We start from the raw sequence: 6,879 nt of genomic DNA, 5'->3' as shown, positions 1-6,879 counted from the left end.
ACAAACCATAAGACCCACAGAAACCGAGATATGTTTGAAATCTCAGCCGCGGTAACAAACATTACACTGATCGGCCAGATGATGGCACTATAACAAGCAACTTTACATTTTGGCTAATACTTTCTGAACTGATTTACTTAGAATTTAACTTCTTTATTGGATGAAGCTAAATCAAGTGCACATAGTACACTCATTTTCCGCCTTGATAGTTTTCTGCCATTTTGAATTTTCTGAAATACCTATTTTTGTGAATTCCTCATAGACAGTTGATCCAATCTTCCCCAAAATTGGCAGGCAGCATCTCTGGACTCACATGGCAAAAGCTATCAAAAGATTGCTGGTTTTCCAAATCATTTGGCCGCCATAGGCCAATCAATTTTGGGGCGTGGCACAGGCTATTTCATAAAATAGGCCATAACTTGTGAAATTTTCACAAATGTTGACCAATGTGGTTGCTCTATCATTCCACCTCAACATACCACATTTTTTTATGTAGGTGGCACCACTCAAATGCTCATAACTCTCAAATAATCTTCTTTATGAAGTTGAAATTTGGTGTGCTGTGTCTTGGTCCAATGTGCTAAAGAAATCATCAAATCTCTCCCTCATCAAATCATCCTCTCCCTTAGTCAGTCTGTGATCCCCACATGCTTCAAGAGGACCACCATCGTTCCAGTCCCCAAGAAACCTATAGACACCTGCAGAGCCGGTCCTGACCTCCCTGGGGCCCTAAGCAAAATTCTGCTAAGGGGCCCTCCTACCTGACCCGTGAGCCAAACCATTTGCCATTGCCACACAGTCACACCTGACACCCCAGTGCTCCCACTACAATCCTCCCTCCTTTAAAACAGTTTGCTCCATCTGTCGGTCTAAGAATAAGTAGACCTATACAGAACAGAATGAGGCATAAACAAACAATATTTATTGAATATTTTCTATAAAATCTTAAGATAAGTGAATATTAACATTAACATAAATAAGAAATTGTAGAAAATATAAAATGTAGAAAATAATAACATAGATGTTAATTATGTTAATTATAGATAACAATACTGTTATTCATTTTATCAGCTGCATCAGGCCCATTCAAACTGGCTCCCCCAGATTTCCTTTTATACATTCAAATTTATATATATATATATATATATATATATATATACATATATATATATATATATTTATGTTTTCAAATATAAAATACTATTTATACTACGGCTTGGCTGAATACTTGATGGTTATTAATTTCTGAGAAATGTGCATCCATATTGCCCAGTATGCCCAGCTAATCAACATTTTAAATTCAATATTTAATCAATAGTCAATGTCAATCCATTGCTTTCCATCTTGCATTAGTCCAGAGTTGTAACTAAACCTTGACTGAGATACTAGACAAGCATTGTCTTGTTTTAAAATTATGTGCGCCTATGAGGAGTGCCATCACGCCCATATATTGTCTGGACTGGTCCCCACAGAGATTGCTGCTGGAAAGCGCGAGTTTCATTTTGTGCACGCACATATGAACGCACGTTCACGCGCAATGCAGTTATCTTTTTCGAGCTGCAGTCTATAAACACCGTTGCCCGTTGGCATTTATCAAACGTAATAAATAGTTGTATTTCACTCTCACATTTGTCAGGAGAAAAATAAGACCTGGAAAAGGTTACATTTTCTGAAGAAAATTTGTGGGCTTGCTTCAGCAAGACCGGTTGAAGACAGTTGAATTCATTACAAAGAGTTTAAATGTCTTTAAATTTTGAGTATTTGGATCTTATGCAATTTATTTGAAAGCCAAAAGCCCTGTCGTTATAAATACATGAAAGGATAGGTAGGCCTCATAATGTCTTTAAATGTTGTAGTATTATGGGTTGTAGTAAAAGCAGCAGTTGTAATATCAGGAGTAGAAGTAATACAATTAGTAGTAGTAGTAGTAGTATTTGGACTATCAGTATTAGAAACAGAAGTAGCACTATAGTGGTAGTAGTAGCAGTAGTAGCAGCAGTAGTAGTAGGCCTAGTAGTACTAGTAGTAGTAGTAGTAGAGATGTGTGTGTATGTTACACAGTGAAATACACTGTAGATGGTCATATTTGACTACAGCAAATGACTGGATCACTTTAGAAAAACTTAAGAATAATTAGGTGGCAGTGACTACAAGAAATTACTGAATACAAGCCTTCAATGTTAACGGTACTATGTCAGTAGGGCTCCCGCTGTACAGGGAGACTCAACAGTGTCATGAATAGGCCACCAGGTGGAGCTCTGCTTACAGTGTCTTTGGGGCTCCCCCTGGCATCATAAACACGATATTACAGTACAGGCAGAATCAACAGTGTTGTGAATAGGACACCAGGGGGAGCTCTGCTGACAGTGTCTGTAGAGAAAGGAGAGGAGCTTTCTATCAGTAGTAGTATTGGGACTACTAGTATTAGAAACTGTAAAAGTAGCAATAGTGGTAGTAGTAGCAGCAGGAGTAGCAGTAGCAGTACCAGTAGTAGCAGTAGCAGTAGTTGTAATGGAAGTAGAATCAGTCATTGTACATGTAATGGTAATTACACCTGTGTGTGTGTGTGTGTGTGTGTGTGTGTGTGTGTGTGTGTGTGTGTGTGTGTGTGTCTGTCTGCCTTTTTAAAGGTTGTAGTATTATGGGTTGTAGTAAAAGCAGCAGTTGTAATATCAGGAGTAGAAGTAATACAATTAGCAGTTGTAGTAGTAGTATTTGTACTATCAGTATTAAAAGCTTCAAGCTTGGTGGTGTCAGAAGATACTGGATTTGAAGCCACAGTCATCTGCATTGCAAACCTTTTCACTGACCACTAGGCTACTGAGTCCACTAAGTGGCATTGTGCTCTGTCTCCCACCAGTCACAAGTGTTCTGGATCCTTTAATCCACACAGGAAAAAAAGGCTTTTGAAAGTGGAATACTCTGAAACAAACATCCATAGCTCAAAAACTACACATGCTATCACTTAGATATTTACATTGTCAGAGAGAGGAGGAGTAGCAGAACAGTTTGATATGTAAAATGTATGCCTACTGTTAAAATTGTGGAAATGACTACAGTTAAAAGGAAACAATCTGTTGAAAATCGACAGAAATATTATTGCACTAGTGTTGAACAAACCATCATAGCTCACAAAATACAGATCCCATCACTCATTAGATTATTATTATTATTAGATATTTATATATTGGGAGAGAGAAGAAGTATGTCAACATTTTGATGTATATGTCCATATAGTGTAAAAAATTGTGGGAACTATTACAGATCAAATATTGTATTTGCAGAATGAAAAATCGGCAGAAACAAGGCAAAATGACTGTAAAGCACTAGTGTTGAATAAATGTCCCTAACTCAAAAACTACAAATGCTACCACTTACATATTGACATTGTGAGAGAGTGGAGAAGTATGTGAACAGTTTGATAGAAAATATATGTATGTGCTTTGAAAATTATGGGAATAGTGGCAGTAAAAATATGTTCAGGACAGACCTGCTGAATGAGAGAGGAGGGCTGTAAAAAACAGTTTTGCACTAGTATTAAACAAACGTTCGTAACTCAAAAACTATACACACTATGACTTAGATATTGACATTGTGAGTGGCACAAGAAGTAGCAGAACAGTTTGATATGTAAAATGTGTATGTAGGGTGAAAAATGTGGGAGCTTCCACAGTTTCAAAACTTGGAATATTTAGTAAAAAATCACAGCCTCTAGAGTTCCTAGAGTGTGCCACTCTAGTAGGCTGAAGATTCTCCATTCATTTCTATGGGGAAAAATATGTTTAAACTTAAATTGTGAAAAAACTATAAATCCCAACACTTAGAAAAGTAATAGCACGCTACTCCCTAACGTGCTGAACGTGTGAGAGTCCTCCTTAGGTGCACGGCCAAAGACTAATATATGAAGAAAGAAAAGCCAGCACTCATAATGTCCTTTCATCTTTTAATTAAATGGGCAGCTATAGAGCACAAACGATGGACACGTTTCAGCAATAAGCCATCATCAGCGTTGTGTTGCTCAAGGCGGAAGTGACACTTAAATACATATATGCATACAGTTCAATTAATTATTCAATCAACATACCAGCTTCCCCCATTCAATGCAAATTAATACCAGGAATGCAAAATCCACAGCATAAACATAACAATTAGGAAAAACAGATCCAACAGACCCCCGACTCGACATGAGGTTTCCATACTTTCTAAAGGCTTATCCTTTGTTCCTTTCAGGAAAGCTGACTCATTTAAAACTAGACTTGAGATATTCAAATTCTTAAGGTCGGTTAAACTGAGAGCATTCTTTGATAAGGGGGCTCCTAACGGCCATCTCATTCACAGCAAACTGACATGGGGAAGCCTGAGCCTGTAACTTCTATGGGGAGCTTGAAGAGACTGAAAGCTAAAAGTGTTTTTGTCCTGCCTGTTCTGAATTCTTCTGTTGCAACATTTTGTAGGCTAGTTGAGCAAGAGGTTGCTTCTCTCGTACATATTAACAGTAAAAAAAAAGACTCCATTCCAATATTGACTTGCAAGAAAGCAAAGCTGTGATTAACACTACTGTAGTGATACGTAAAGCAGATAAGGGGGGCGCAGTGGTTGTGCAAAACAAAGAAGCATATAGTTCTATACCCCAAAAGTTGTGACCCTCCAGGTTTCTCCAAGAAGTTAGGTCTTTTTTGAGTACAGCTGTGAATGATCTATTGATCTGCCGAGATGAATATGCTTTTATGATTCAAGAACACCCGGTACACCCTATTTTTTACACACTTCCGAAGATTCACAAGAGTTGTGTGGAGCCCGTGTCTGGGCGCCCTATAGTGGCAGGAACAGTCTCTGACTGAACCTATATCTCAGTATATTGACTTACACATCAAAACATGAGTGTCTCAGCTCCCATCATACTTGAAAGATACTACTACTGTTTTCTTGAATAAAATAGATTCTATACAGAACATTCAGGAACGTGACTTTGTTTGTACTATGGACATCACATCAATTTATACACCAATGTACACCATACAGAGGGTCTGGAGGCTATGACATAATACTTGAATAAGAGACAAAACCCTACTGCCCCTACCAAATTTTTGGTGGATATGGCTAAATTGATTCTCAACAGGAACTACTTTCAGTTTGAAGACTCATATTATTTACAGTGCCAGGGTGTAAGTACGGGAAGTCCATGTTCTCCTAACTATGGCAACTTATTTATGGGCAAATTTGAAGAAGAGTTTGTGTACCATAATAATCTTTTCTTCTCGTTGTTGAGATGTTGAGAATATTTTTGCTCTGCTCTTGATGCAACATTTAATGCAATTTTTCTCAGTATGCATTATTGAATCCTCTACTGTGGTAGAACTATTACTTTTTTCTCTTTATATTTACTTAATTGCATACACATTTTAAAACTTTTCTATTGTTTTTTCTACTTTGTGAATCTTTAAATTGAATCTGGTGTTTCCTTAAATACTATGGACAAATGCATGTGAATGGCCTCTCTAGACATTCTAGCTCTAAGCTTACACTGATTGCCCTCTGATATCATTAATTTGGAACACCTGTTTTGTAGAGTATGTGTCACTGAGATGCTGTGCTTTCTTTATCCTGAAGAAGGCATTATGTGCCGAAACTTCGATTAAATTTAAACTTTTGCATCAGAGTTACAAGTGTGTGGCTTCTCCCTTCTTTTGATGTTTATGACCTGCAAGCCAGCACCTCAACTACATAGGTATGCGCTTTTTCTTCTCTTCCTTGCTGATTGACAGTTGACACCACTGGATCGTGTGTTATTATTCTTTTCCTCAGTACAATCTTCTAGCATTTTAGGAATCGATCAAATAAATGGAGAATAAAAGCTGGAGCTCTAAATTAAACAAGTACAGATCCTGTACAGGCCCACAGCGCATGTGTTGAATTCCACTAGCTGCGGCCAAACTGATCTGTCGGAAAACAGACGGATAGATTTCTGTCCATTGGGCTGTTTTGGAATGTCAACATGGTGGGAGAGGCAGAAATACAGCAGCCTAGCTTCGCTCATAACGGTGCTACTTCATTTTCACAACACAACCTGCTCAGATTAAACTGTCTTGTCATGCTTGTCATTTGTAGGTGCAATCCCTCAGCCGTCCTGAAAACTACAGTTTGCTATGTAAAGAACTACAACTGTTTCCTGTGGTAACCCCCCTGAACACCAAAAACCGTGCCCTGATTGGCTGCGAGTCATTTCACACCTAGGTGTGAAATCACCTTCCTTAAAAACCAAGTGCTGCCATTGTTCTCTCTCTTACTCTTTGCTGCTCTTACTGTCTTACCCTCAAGCCCTTGGGGTCTCCCCTCTGTCTCTCAAGCTCTCTTGAGCTTCCTCCTGGTGGCTGCACAGAAGGACTGGTGTCCCTTCTCCTGCAGGCCCAAGGCCTGTACTGTCTCCTGCCTCCTCCAAAATGGAGTGAATACGCGCATTGGTGGCAATGCGCATGCGCGACTGAGAACGCTTGACTGCAACGTGGTGCGGTAGATTTGAACAAAATGCGGGACTTTTAAATCTCACTGTCTAATATCAAAGCCTCGATCAACCAATTATAAGTGTTTATTAGCAAATCCTGTTAACAGGTGTTCATTTTGTCTTGGTTGAGATCTTTTTTAGCCGACTGAAAGTTACCGGCTTTGTTAATGGAGGACGGAACACCAAGTCCTTCCCCAGGTGATCTATCCACAGGTGAAAGCGCAAGGATCAAAACCTCACGCCAGTCTGCCAAACGCTACATCTGGGATTTGGATAGCCCAGAAAACTCTCATCTTTCATTGTCGCAAATGACCTCTATACTATGGAGGTGCTCGAAGCCATAAATGAAAAACTTAAAAAATTGGACTTACTGGTGT

This window comes from Centroberyx affinis, unplaced genomic scaffold, assembly GCF_046629955.1.
Source record: "Centroberyx affinis isolate AG114_WGS23_722 - 3 ecotype Tasmania unplaced genomic scaffold, CSIRO-AGI_Caff_v1 ptg000029l_1, whole genome shotgun sequence".
Lineage (NCBI taxonomy): Eukaryota > Metazoa > Chordata > Actinopteri > Beryciformes > Berycidae > Centroberyx > Centroberyx affinis.
This window is presented reverse-complemented; position numbering follows the sequence as displayed.